This window comes from Aquarana catesbeiana, linkage group LG11 (assembly GCF_042186555.1).
Source record: "Aquarana catesbeiana isolate 2022-GZ linkage group LG11, ASM4218655v1, whole genome shotgun sequence".
NCBI lineage: Eukaryota > Metazoa > Chordata > Amphibia > Anura > Ranidae > Aquarana > Aquarana catesbeiana.
Genome location: NC_133334.1, coordinates 123384077 through 123399612, shown reverse-complemented (window position 1 = coordinate 123399612; position 15536 = coordinate 123384077).

The window sequence follows — 15536 nt, the reverse complement described above, 5'->3', positions numbered from 1 at the left end:
AATCAAGGCAACATCAGACATTATAGTGTCAAAAATGTCTTGATATTGCCATATATCAGATGGGGTGATGTCACCCCTGTAAAAGACAAATTTTGAAGATGCACACAAATTGGGATTCCAAATGGGTAATGTCAACATGTGCTATCTCCCATCATGGGGGATCAATGGACGTGTTTTGTGGGTGCAATCCCTTCCTCTCACCTATTAGCGTTATGAGGAAGGGGTTGCACCCACAAAATGCATACATTGCGATCCCCTGATGGCAGATAGCACATGTTGACACACTGTGTGCATCTTCAAAATTTGGCTTTAAAAATTTAAAAAACTTAAAATCCCAGAATGTGGGCATCTAAAAAGGAAATGAAGAACATGATCAATTTTCGTTTTAGAGAAAAAGAGATTAGAATCTCCCCAAAACATCGATCATGTTTTTCATTTCCTGCTGCATGATGTCCATGCAATTGCACATGGCATCGATCGCCCCATTCCAGGTCATGATCTTGGCAATGAGTGATTGGTTGCTGGTGCTTGTAAATGGTTCCGCCACTTCCCCTTCCACAACTAGCACATCACCTAAAATTGAAGAAAAAACATGTATTTAGAAATATGCAGGCATACATAGATTACCTGAAGCTGGGGTGTCAGACACTCACCTGGTGGGGTGCCCATGTCGCCCACTTCCTCCACCTCTCCTTCCTCCACATCCTCGGGGGGGCTGGGGCTTACTTCCCATTCAGGCTGGCGAGGTCGGGGGTCCCTGGGATCCTGTTGTCTGAGTCTTTTCTCCACTATGAGAAAGAAACAAAAGGTATATTTAGCACACAGATATTTGAGTCCAGAAATAGGAATATAAAACATTGCTTTGAAGTGGTGTACAATTGTCTATTTGGGAAGAGATCCAAGTTGAAGACATGATTAAAAATTCCTTTTAACCAAACTGCAATACTTACCTTTTTTGGCCAAGTTTCACAGATGGAGACACCCCAAGTATCCACTGGAGCACCTGTGTGGGTTACCCTAGAAAATGTGTTCTGGTGTCCCACACTAGTGCTCCTGAGTCCAGATGTGCAAACAGCTGCTGAGTGTCCTCTCCTTACATTCCACTGAATCAAGTTTCCAATTCATTCAAGTTTCAAAGACATCTAGACAACAATGTCCTAAACTTCTTTTAATAAGACAAATTAGCAAGACCAAAATGTAGTTAAAACCCTGTATCAACTAAATACATTGTATATATTTTCAAACAATGTTTCCTACGAACGATTACTGTGTCCATGAACATGAAACATGAACATGAAAGTAGCCATTTAAATCTGTACAACAATAAAGAAAAGCACATGGAGCAGCATGCAAGTTAATAATCATAATAGGAACACACGACAAGTACTTACTTTTTTGAAGCACCTTCTTTATTATTTGATACTGATCCGGCTCCCTCAGTTTAAGGTCAGACCAGCATTTCCTTAATTTGTGTTTGGAGCGTTGTACCCCAAAATTATGCTGCAGAGTCTTCACAACTTTTGTCATGATTTTGGCCTTGCGCAAATTTGGCTGGGTGTACGGTCCATGCTTCCCATCATAATCATTCCAAAATGTCCACCATCTCCACCATTTCTTCAAAGGCCATATTGGAGGCCTTAAATCTCCTCTTCCGGGATCGGGATGTTTCGGGCTCCGGGCTTTTTTCCTCGTCACTGGAATAATTATCAACCACCTGCTGTGTCTCCGCCATGTTGCTCCTACTGCGCACCATAGACAGAAGGGGCGGGGAATATTCATGAAAAAGAATGTCAGGGGTGGGCAACATCGGCGGGGTTTCACACATGCACAGTGTATATAAAGCTAACACGCATGTGTCGTACGTACGTACGTACGTTCTGTGCGCATAAGAAAGAGTAACAGAAGTTGTGAGCGCCCGAAATGATGGTAAATTTTATAAAGTTTTGAACATCAGTGGCCTATCCTGCTTTAAAGATTGAGGCCTATATTGGAATAAGGTTATGAGACTTTAGGCTGACATTAGTGTTTTTGTCTTTTGCATTGTCTTACAGAAAAAATGAATACGTTTAAGGACCCAGAATTTCTGTCCATATTTATTGACAACAGTGAAAAAATACTCAAAAACACTGCGCTTACTCTATAATAGCAGCTCGCACACAAAATAAGGAAATTTGTAAACAGTATGGGTATATATAGTGCAGCGCTAGTTTGGATCACAAAAAAATGTTAAAATGACAAAAAACAGATGTATTCAACCGTTTGTTCGGATCACATTAAATTCAGAATATTACCGAGAAAGACCTCAATAAGTATCTGTTTGCATAGAAAATCTGAGGATCAATAGAGAGTCCCAAACAGGTGGTGGTGTCCAAACACCGCGTAGATGAATTGAGAGAGGCAACACACAATAATAGGATCAGAAAAATTAAATGTATCCCACCATTTTGTTCATAACATATATTCAAAATGGTACTGAGAAGGATTTCAATAAGTATCTGTTGCATAGAGAATCTGGAGACCAGATAAAGAGTCCCAAACAGATGGTGGTGTCTATACACCGCGTAGATAAATCGAGAAGAGGTAATACACAATGATAGAATCCCCCGTATGGAAGCAATGCAGGCTTACCGGAACCGTTGGACTCACAGAGACATATATAAGAAATGCTTGTGTTGCCACCGGGCAATGAAGTAGGATCTCCCGATGGAACAATATGGAATCCAGATGCCGTTTCTAGGGCTCCCGACAGAATTCTTTCATGTATACCCCGATTTCGTGGTGGCTCATAAAAGGTAAGAAAAGGGGCCACATAGTATAATGAAAAGAATAGTGGACCCGCGCAGTGGAAATGGAAATGTATTGGTGAATCCTTTGGAACTACTGCCGCCCAACATGCAGTCACCCTAAATGGGGACAGCTGAGTGGATTGGTGTGGTAGAAGGGTATGGCGCTGTTCCTTTATCTAATTGATGGTTCCCTACCTGCGTGTTTATATATTCCTAGTTTAAACAAGACATACAGGTATATATTCCTAAACAAGTTTAAACAAGACGTACGGGTATCAGATGGTGGTATCTTTAAAAAATATTTCACAATATTGAACAAACTGTAAATATATATATAAAATAATAATAGTGGTATCAAACTCCATACATAGTGTTGCTGGTTTATATTTCAAATGGCATTTGGTGTGGGAGAAGGGGGGAGGGGGGGGGGAGGGGGAGTGAAAGGGGGAGGGAGAGGGGGAAAGGGAGGATGTGGGAGGTCAGACGGTGGTGAAAGGAACTGAAAAATATCCAAAATTCACTCCTAATAAAGTGCAAGCGTGCTCTCAAGTTCAAAGAAGTCCTTATTGTGTAATAAACATTCTGTCAGATTCGTTTAAATCCTTATTGGTGCAATATCTTGGTGTGTATCTTGTGCAGTATCTTAGTGCATGTGATGTTGTGATTATAATCCTTCGGTTATTTGAGAATCCGTGCTCTAAAAGTGCAGCCACTCACCAGATCACTTCACCCCTGCAGGGGTATCAGGCAGTTACAGTTTTGCACCACTGTACGGCAATCTCTGGCAAACTCAGGATCGTGGTGTATCATATGAAAAGAGAGAAGGAGTGCCCCTAGTGTAAAATCGTTTTGTAAAAAGGTTTATTTAAACAAATGGAGAGGTACTCACAATTTCACAGTATGAATCAAGCAAAGTAGAAAACAGTCACGGTTAACCTTCAGCTGTGGTAGGTAAGTAATGTTGGGAAGCACAGATTAGGCCACGCCCTACGCGTTTCGTCGTCAGGACGTCTACGGGAGCGTGACCTGTGCTGTGTCTTCCCACCTTTATATAGCGTGCGGTGTCCCCTTATTGATTTTTTGATTGGCATCCATTTTGCCAGTGATTTCGCGGACCGGAAGTTCGCCCGCGGCCATTTTGCCTATGTTATGCAGACCGGAGCCCGACTTCCTGTGAATGTAGCGGTGTCTAATTCATTTATGTTTCTAAGGGGCGGTTTGTTTTGGTTGTTGTGTGGCCATTTTGCCTAGGATCCTTGCAGACAGAAGACAATGTTCAATGCCTCTGTGTGCATATCCTCCGAAAACCGGCGGCCATTATACCTATGGTTTTTTGGACACAGGAGACCATAAAGTTATTTCTCTTGCAACTGGTTTACCTTAGTTTCGCTTTTGAGATAATCCTAGTCCAAATTTACTGTTTAAAATACAGGTATGCTGTATTTGATGTACCGCATGTTATAATTGGGTAAGAAGGTTTGAAAGCAAAACTACCAGCTTGCCCATATCACAATAAACTCAAAATATTTATAATGAAATCCAAATATTTAAAAATATTTAAAAACACCGGCATGTATGCCTCATTCGGTAAAACAACTGCAGCGCAATAAAATGTACAAACATCATCTAGAATAACAAATTCAAAAAATGAAATAAAATAAAAATAACAAATATTTAAAATAAGAAATAAAAATAAAAATATTTAAAAAAAAACTATATATACCGCATGTAAAATGTCGCTTTTGCGCGTATTTTTGTGTTAGTCTGGGAAGAGGGAGGGAGAATTATTTTAGTGAGTAACTTGTTAGGTAATGATCATGTGCATATATATCAACTGTTAAACTGTCTATATCTGTTCATTATATGGTTGCTGTTATGGGTTGCTAATTCTATGGTGCACAGGGGAGAGAGGTATTAAATATCTGTGCCGCGTCCCTTTGGGTAAATATTCTTATTTGTATAAGTATGGGCCTATGTCAGAACTAAAAAATTAAATAAAAAATTGAAAAATTAAAAAATTAAAAAATATACATATATTGGAAGGAGAAATTGGGGAAAAAAAGGTTTTATCTGGTTAGGAGGTACGTATTCCCTATATTGTGAACCGATAAGTCCATGTTGTAAGTATATGTTAGAAGGAGGTATCTAGAAACCTATATTGTACAATTCATGCGTATATATGTACATAATTTGAGTGTGTGTTCAAGGAGTCCTATTTAGGAGGTAATGTGGGACCATTAGGTTCTTCTATTGTATACGGATGTTTATCATTAGAAATTCATTGGTACATTTTTCATCATTTATCAGTGAAGATAATTGGTACAGTTTTCACTAATTTAAAGAGAAGAAACCTGATTTGGTGTTGGTATTGTTTCCGTTATGTTGGAGTGTTGTTTTTGTACTTCTAGTGTTGTTTAAGGTCAGGTATATTGGTACTGCATGCCCCCCATGTTGATGTTTATGTTAAAAGTTGGTTAGGAAGCAGTTTAGATCGAGGTCTATATTCATTCCCATAGGCTGTAGGGTATCCAGCAGAAATATCCACTTGGTTTCGTTTTGTGAAACCTTAGTTTTTTTATTATCCCCTCTCCAATGGCCCCTAATTTTATCAATTGCATAGAATGTCATATATGCTGGGTCCCTATTGTGATAGTCTCTGAAATGCCTAGAGACACTATGTTTGTTGAACCCTTTTTTGATGTTCTTGATATGTTCTTTGATCCTAACATGTAACTCTCTGGTTGTTCTTCCTACATATTGCTTCCGACATGGGCACTCTAATACATAGGTGACATGGGTACTGTGGCAAGTAATGAGTTCTCGGATAGTGAACTCCTTTTTGTTGGCAGTCGACCTAAACTTTGTTGTTTTCCTATTGGTTTTTTTGCTAGTTCTGCAAGGCAGGCATTTACCACATTTGAAAAACCCTTTTAAACCTTTTCCTATTTTTATCTCCCTGGGTGGGTCTATTGCGTTATGTACCAGCTTGTTTCTCAGGGTTTTTTTCTCAGGGTTTTTTTTCAGAGATTTTTTGGACAAAGGGTATAACCAAGCAGATCTGGACACTGAGCTCCAAAGAGTGACCAACATAGATAGAAATACTCTCTTAACAACTAAACCGGAGAGAGAACCAGATACCACTTACAAATGGGCATTGTCCACTACATACTCAATACAACACAAACAAATCAAGAGTATCATGAAAAAACATTGGGGGGTGTTAAGACAAGACAAGGTCTTGGGAAAGATACTGCTGGAACAAGCTAAGATTATCTTTAGGGGAGCACCATCCCTACAGGGACAGGTAGCACCCAATATCATTAACCCTCCAGTTCGTCCATCTTTTTTTCATGATTGGACAGGGTTTTATCCCTGTAAAAAGTGTGTTGTGTGTCAACACAACATACCAATAAGAAGAAAATTAACGGAATTTACCTCGATGGTTACAGGGAAGAGATATACTATCAAACCCTTTTGTACATGTAATACTAGATATATCGTGTACTTAATTGTTTGCCCTTGCGGCAAACAATATGTGGGCCGAACAACTAGAACCTTTACGATAAGAGTGAGTGAACATATTAGTCTCATCAAAAGTAGAGACTCAAAACATAGTGTCCCTAGACACTATAAAGAGGTTCACAACAGCGACCCTACTGGCTCATTATTTATGATTATTGACAAGTACACCCCCCCATGGAGAGGCGGGGCCTTAACCAGAGGCGTTTCTCGTTTAGAAACGTTCTGGATTCATGAGCTACGGTCCCTTCATCCATGGGGTATGAATGTGGATCTAGACATTAACGCCTTTATTAATGAATCTTAGAATCGGTGGGATTAAGCTTTCTTCTTATAGGGAAATAGACATTACCTATTACATTATATATCCCTAGTAATGAATTTTAGGGTCGATGAGTTTGTGGGATTGGATATATCCATTCAGACAACTATGCACTACATGTATGAAATCCATTCTTATGTGTATTTGTGTACATGTCATTATTTGATATTTATTTTTATCTTTTTTTATTTTTTACTTTTCTATTTTTATATGGTGTATGTAATTCTGTATAACATCGATCCCCTATTGAGAATCCGTCTTGGACCTATACCCTCTGCTATCTTGCAGCTCATAAGATTTTTTATATATTTCCAGGAATATAAGATTTAGGAAACTCCTGGTATTATTATATTTAATTGTTTTTGAGTCACGTTTTTTTTCTCCTTTAATCCATATTGCACATAAAAGCAGATAGTTACACTAAATTCATAAATACATACACTTAGCACCGTTGCCTTAGTGCTACATATACATCTGCTACTAATATGCAGATACATCACCTTTTGTCATTACACACCTTTGTTGCACCTCTATTAAATTAAGTTTTCATAACTATCTTTACACCTCCACAATCCTAGCATGATTAGTCTTATAATGAGAGATTTCATCTGGTTTTTTAATATACTGAACAAACACTAGGCTATTTTTTATATATAGCTGTTTATTTTTATAGCACACAGTACGCGCTGTACAGTGGAGCGTCATTTCCCTAGTGGTGGGAGTGTTGACAAGAGCGGACCGCTGGTGACGACATCGCGCCATGCCTACTGTCGCACCGAGGCGTGGCACGCATGAGGCGGACGGCCGCCTAGCTTGCGTTCCACTCGGGCGGAAGTTGGCGCTATACACGTCACGTAGAGCGGTCATCCGGTTCCACTCACTTCCTGTGAGACATCCGGATGATTTCTCTCCAGCTCACATTAGTTTTTAATATCTTTTTGAATTGTCTTAACTATATACATCATCACAGATACTCAATACTTATAATATTTGGAAATCCTGCAGTAGATGGGCATGTTTATTCCTCATTCTTTCCACAAGGGAAGGCTGGAACGCATAGAGGTCATCAGAAAGAGGCCTGGAACGCACGCGGGGCCGCCATTTTGGCGATACCCGGAAGTGCAAGTAAACAAGTGGCACACGCCGGATTCTCATCAAAGGGGGTCTTGGTACATATATAAGTGAATATGGCAGCAGTGGCAAGGTACCCCAGAGGAAGTCTGAGTAGACGAAACGCGTCGGGAGACTCCACTGCCTGCCATTAGTTTTATTATAAGCGCTTTTTAACATGGAGAATGTAAGTGTTTTACCTTAATAAATTTTACGTTAAGAAAACAGTATTATACTATGTGGCCCCTTTTCTTACCTTTTATGAGCCACCACGAAATCGGGGTATACATGAAAGAATTCTGTCGGGAGCCCTAGAAACGGCATCTGGATTCCATATTGTTCCATCGGGAGATCCTACTTCATTGCCCGGTGGCAACACAAGCATTTCTGACTCAGGGGATATATGTCTCTGTGAGTCCAACGGTTCCGGTAAGCCTGCATTGCTTCCATACGGGGGATTCTATCATTGTGTATTACCTCTTCTCGATTTATCTACGCGGTGTATAGACACCACCATCTGTTTGGGACTCTTTATCTGGTCTCCAGATTCTCTATGCAACAGATACTTATTGAAATCCTTCTCAGTACCATTTTGAATATATGTTATGAACAAAATGGTGGGATACATTTAATTTTTCTGATCCTATTATTGTGTGTTGCCTCTCTCAATTCATCTACGCGGTGTTTGGACACCACCACCTGTTTGGGACTCTCTATTGATCCTCAGATTTTCTATGCAAACAGATACTTATTGAGGTCTTTCTCGGTAATATTCTGAATTTAATGTGATCCGAACAAACGGTTGAATACATCTGTTTTTTGTCATTTTAACATTTTTTTGTGATCCAAACTAGCGCTGCACTATATATACCCATATTTATTGACAAGTAGAGGCAGATGAGGAATCTGTGGGAGGTCAAACACAGTTTATATTACAATAAACAAGTAAGGAATTAAAATAAAACATATGCGGTGCTCCTTACGCCCACCAGGTATGAATCAAATGCACAATAAGTAAAATGAAAATAGAAAGTGAAAAAAATGCAAAAATATTAATAATATAATCCAAAAAACTCATATAAAGTGTAATGCGACTTCACAAAAATGCATAAAAGTGTGCAAATAATCATGCGAGCCCGTGACTCACATAAAGAAGTGATGATAGTGACTCACACACAAAATAATAAATGTATACAGGTAACATTCAATTGTGTATAGATATTAAACATATTACAATAAATAAATAAAATACTTAATCAAATTAAATACATAAATAGTGAAGTGCAATTCATTAAAATACATACATGTGCAAAAAGTTCATATAAATCCGTGAATCACAAATCAGTGTATTAAATGTCCAAATAATTAATGGGTGAAAAAATGTGATCCCGACTTCATGCAATGTAACTCCTAATAGCAGAAAAGAAAAATCTTTTGATCATACAGGAAAGTGCAAGAGCAGTAAACAATTGTTATGGCAAAAAGTGACCAAAGTGGATGTGCGCTTCCAAACGGGCTCCGGGGTGCGACACCTGTTTCCCCCAGCCTCTCACCTGTAGTAGCAGCCCCAATGGGCTAAGTCGAGCGTGAGCCAACAAGCGGTACAGATCTCCAAAGGCACAGCAGCTTCCGGTGGTAGTCACAGCTTTTGGGGACATAAAGTATCCAGCCAGCAATCACACTCCCCCGTTCAGTAGATGTAGGCAGATAGGTATTAAAAAAGAAGAGAAGGCTCCATAGTGTAGTAGTTACGGTTTATTAAATAAAAACAAGTAGTCACTTACATAAAGAATCAGTGATAGCAGCTGTAGAAACGAAAACTGCCGGGTTCGGCCGTACCTGGCAGCAGTGGCACCTGGCTCCTCCCTGACATGTTGTGTCACAACACACATGACTTTCTCAAAGGGTCAAGGAGTCTGGTGTCGGCCAGCACGTTTATACGGTCTCAGCCGCTGTCACAGCAACAGCGGGTACACAGATAACTAAAAACAAAAAATCTAAATATAGAAAAAAATCTAAATCTAAACTTAAAAATCTAAATATAAGAACAGCCTGATCAATCTATATGAGGCATAATTCTAGATAACCAATAGTAACATACTACTTAAAAAATAAGTCAGAAAATGCATAAATAAAATAAAGAGATAGATCAAAGGCGTCTGGGATTTAGATTGATCTATCTCCTTATTTTAAATAATGATTCATACCTGGTGGGTGTAAGGAGTGCTACATATGTTTTATTTTAATTGTCTGATTTGGTTCACGTGAGGATACTCTTTTATGCTGGCAGCTCTTTTTTAGCCTGTTGGTTATTGTCAGTTTGCGCATTAGTTTACTCACTATAAACAAGTAAGGAAGGCAACGCTGGAGAAACTTCTGGGATTTGTGAAGACTTGGATCCCTGAAGCAGACATGAAGTTTTTGGAACTTAAAATTGGGATCTTGAGGAACATGTATAGGAAGGAGCATAATAAGATCCTGGCTTCTCTGAGATCAGGAGAATCAGCAGATGACGTATATGTACCCAAGCTGTGGTACGTCCAAAAACTGCGGTTTCTGGATGACCAGACTGAAGCCAGGGAATCTCTTTCGACCCTTCGCTGCAGCCTTCCCTCCACCCTTCCCTCCACCCCAGCAGAGGCTGACGAGGAACAACCTGGACCTTCCATCCTGGAAGAAGCGGATGCGCCCAGCTGGAGCCAGGTATATTAGTTTTCAACATATTTATTGTCCTAATATTAATGGTGTTAACTAAATGTTATAATTGATTACCTATTAAGGATTTTATCCAAATAAAAGAAACGGACATGGGACTTTAGATGAGGTCTGTCTCTGTAATAAGGAATAATGTAGCTAAATATATTGTTACATAGATAAACACTTTTGGTAATAACCAATCCCCAGTGGGTGGTCCCTATCATGGATATCCCAAACAAATATTACGTGTGTACAATATAGGCACGATATAACCATATTCAATGCGCAATAGTCACATATTTATTCAAGTATAAACAAAGGAACATGATTGGTATTAAAAACAATAGTGAATAAAAAATCTGATACATAGTTATAATAATCATAAACAATACATGATAGAGTATAAAGTTAAACAGAATATACTGAGATGAATTCATCATAATATAAGCCATAAACCTGGCATCCTTGAGTATGGACTCAACGCGTTTCATGGCGTTTAAAGCCAATCGTCAGGAGTAGGATGCTATAAAGATGAACAAAATAAGGAAAAAATAAGTAAATGGACCTAGGTACAACGTACAGATACCTACAACTCTATTGAGGGGGTAAATTATTGATGGTACTTAACCTGTAGTGTATCTCCAAAAACACATGAGCCTGCAGTAGCTAAACATAGCCAAGAGTAGTATGTCTCCTCCGGGGTTGAGGCGGGAGAACCCAGACCAATGACAGTCCCTCACCGCAATGCCCGATGGGTCGGGCACAACGAGTGGGGGATCACGAGGCCAAACAACCGGGGGCAGGGGCGGACGACCACCAAACAGGAAGCAGAGTAAAGGTCTAAAAGCCCAAGGTGTGTTAATATGCCTGAGTAATGGGTCCATCCGAGGAAGGAATGTCCATATGGTGACCCTACAAAATATATATAGCAAGCACACTAAGTATAAGGTAATATATTGGGTATATATGAATAGAAATTGCTAAGAAAAGATATAAATGAATAAGTGTATGAAGGTAAGTAATTGTATGTGTTGGTATGTAAAGGTATAATGTATCAGTAAGTGTATGTAAAGAAATATATGTGTATGGATCTATGGTCCTAGGGAAAAAACCCTGTTTACCTGGAGATCTGGTAAAGTTGAGTATAACTCGTCCCAAATGGAGAGAGCAAACTGAAGGCAGCCATCGGCTCCCTCACGGCTGAAGTACCCGTGCAAAGGGGGTGGGACCCCGCCTACGTCATGCGTCAACGCAAACGGCAAGGAGGAGCTCCACAGTAGCCGTAGCGTGAGAGGTGAAGTACACGCACTACCCCGGGCAGCGCCTATGAAGACGCTGTACGGGAAAGTGCGGAGGCATGGCGCCGAGGTGCAGAGGTTAACGCCCACTCCCGTCATAGGGTGAGACGGGAGAGGGAGAGAAGCTAGGCACCTCGCAACCCCGGAGTGAGAACAAAACACCAATGGCTAAGATGCAGGAGCTGGAATGTCTCTAAGGCTGTTACATGGCGAAGGCATAGCATTCAGCTGGTATAATGAGCCATTAATAAGGGACTACTCTCGTTGTAAATGTGTGATCAAAGAGGTATATACCTAGATCTGGTTAATCTGCCTATGCAGACTCAAATAAAAAATGTAAATAGAGATAAATATAAACTGCACTAGAACTTAATTCTATGGATATTTGTGAATAATGAATAGATACAATTATGTGTAAGGTGGGGTAAATGGGGTCACAAGTTATGCTGGGTGTCTTCCACCCTGAATTCCATTAGGACAAACAATACATAATAAAACAAAAAGTGACCCTGAACTCCCCTGATATAACAGAGACATACCTCCATCCCTGGACAATATATACAAATAAAAGAAACGGACATGGGACTTTAGATGAGGTCTGTCTCTGTAATAAGGAATAATGTAGCTAAATATATTGTTACATAGATAAACACTTTTGGTAATAACCAATCCCCAGTGGGTGGTCCCTATCATGGATATCCCAAACAAATATTACGTGTGTACAATATAGGCACGATATAACCATATTCAATGCGCAATAGTCACATATTTATTCAAGTATAAACAAAGGAACATGATTGGTATTAAAAACAATAGTGAATAAAAAATCTGATACATAGTTATAATAATCATAAACAATACATGATAGAGTATAAAGTTAAACAGAATATACTGAGATGAATTCATCATAATATAAGCCATAAACCTGGCATCCTTGAGTATGGACTCAACGCGTTTCATGGCGTTTAAAGCCAATCGTCAGGAGTAGGATGCTATAAAGATGAACAAAATAAGGAAAAAATAAGTAAATGGACCTAGGTACAACGTACAGATACCTACAACTCTATTGAGGGGGTAAATTATTGATGGTACTTAACCTGTAGTGTATCTCCAAAAACACATGAGCCTGCAGTAGCTGGGTTCTCCCGCCTCAACCCCGGAGGAGACATACTACTCTTGGCTATGTTTAGCTACTGCAGGCTCATGTGTTTTTGGAGATACACTACAGGTTAAGTACCATCAATAATTTACCCCCTCAATAGAGTTGTAGGTATCTGTACGTTGTACCTAGGTCCATTTACTTATTTTTTCCTTATTTTGTTCATCTTTATAGCATCCTACTCCTGACGATTGGCTTTAAACGCCATGAAACGCGTTGAGTCCATACTCAAGGATGCCAGGTTTATGGCTTATATTATGATGAATTCATCTCAGTATATTCTGTTTAACTTTATACTCTATCATGTATTGTTTATGATTATTATAACTATGTATCAGATTTTTTATTCACTATTGTTTTTAATACCAATCATGTTCCTTTGTTTATACTTGAATAAATATGTGACTATTGCGCATTGAATATGGTTATATCGTGCCTATATTGTACACACGTAATATTTGTTTGGGATATCCATGATAGGGACCACCCACTGGGGATTGGTTATTACCAAAAGTGTTTATCTATGTAACAATATATTTAGCTACATTATTCCTTATTACAGAGACAGACCTCATCTAAAGTCCCATGTCCGTTTCTTTTATTTGTATATATTGTCCAGGGATGGAGGTATGTCTCTGTTATATCAGGGGAGTTCAGGGTCACTTTTTGTTTTATTATGTATTGTTTGTCCTAATGGAATTCAGGGTGGAAGACACCCAGCATAACTTGTGACCCCATTTACCCCACCTTACACATAATTGTATCTATTCATTATTCACAAATATCCATAGAATTAAGTTCTAGTGCAGTTTATATTTATCTCTATTTACATTTTTTATTTGAGTCTGCATAGGCAGATTAACCAGATCTAGGTATATACCTCTTTGATCACACATTTACAACGAGAGTAGTCCCTTATTAATGGCTCATTATACCAGCTGAATGCTATGCCTTCGCCATGTAACAGCCTTAGAGACATTCCAGCTCCTGCATCTTAGCCATTGGTGTTTTGTTCTCACTCCGGGGTTGCGAGGTGCCTAGCTTCTCTCCCTCTCCCGTCTCACCCTATGACGGGAGTGGGCGTTAACCTCTGCACCTCGGCGCCATGCCTCCGCACTTTCCCGTACAGCGTCTTCATAGGCGCTGCCCGGGGTAGTGCGTGTACTTCACCTCTCACGCTACGGCTACTGTGGAGCTCCTCCTTGCCGTTTGCGTTGACGCATGACGTAGGCGGGGTCCCACCCCCTTTGCACGGGTACTTCAGCCGTGAGGGAGCCGATGGCTGCCTTCAGTTTGCTCTCTCCATTTGGGACGAGTTATACTCAACTTTACCAGATCTCCAGGTAAACAGGGTTTTTTCCCTAGGACCATAGATCCATACACATATATTTCTTTACATACACTTACTGATACATTATACCTTTACATACCAACACATACAATTACTTACCTTCATACACTTATTCATTTATATCTTTTCTTAGCAATTTCTATTCATATATACCCAATATATTACCTTATACTTAGTGTGCTTGCTATATATATTTTGTAGGGTCACCATATGGACATTCCTTCCTCGGATGGACCCATTACTCAGGCATATTAACACACCTTGGGCTTTTAGACCTTTACTCTGCTTCCTGTTTGGTGGTCGTCCGCCCCTGCCCCCGGTTGTTTGGCCTCGTGATCCCCCACTCGTTGTGCCCGACCCATCGGGCATTGCGGTGAGGGACTGTCATTGGTCTGGGTTCTCCCGCCTCAACCCCGGAGGAGACATACTACTCTTGGCTATGTTTAGCTACTGCAGGCTCATGTGTTTTTGGAGATACACTACAGGTTAAGTACCATCAATAATTTACCCCCTCAATAGAGTTGTAGGTATCTGTACGTTGTACCTAGGTCCATTTACTTATTTTTTCCTTATTTTGTTCATCTTTATAGCATCCTACTCCTGACGATTGGCTTTAAACGCCATGAAACGCGTTGAGTCCATACTCAAGGATGCCAGGTTTATGGCTTATATTATGATGAATTCATCTCAGTATATTCTGTTTAACTTTATACTCTATCATGTATTGTTTATGATTATTATAACTATGTATCAGATTTTTTATTCACTATTGTTTTTAATACCAATCATGTTCCTTTGTTTATACTTGAATAAATATGTGACTATTGCGCATTGAATATGGTTATATCGTGCCTATATTGTACACACGTAATATTTGTTTGGGATATCCATGATAGGGACCACCCACTGGGGATTGGTTATTACCAAAAGTGTTTATCTATGTAACAATATATTTAGCTACATTATTCCTTATTACAGAGACAGACCTCATCTAAAGTCCCATGTCCGTTTCTTTTATTTGTATATATTGTCCAGGGATGGAGGTATGTCTCTGTTATATCAGGGGAGTTCAGGGTCACTTTTTGTTTTATTATGTATTGTTTGTCCTAATGGAATTCAGGGTGGAAGACACCCAGCATAACTTGTGACCCCATTTACCCCACCTTACACATAATTGTATCTATTCATTATTCACAAATATCCATAGAATTAAGTTCTAGTGCAGTTTATATTTATCTCTATTTACATTTTTTATTTGAGTCTGCATAGGCAGATTAACCAGATCTAGGTATAT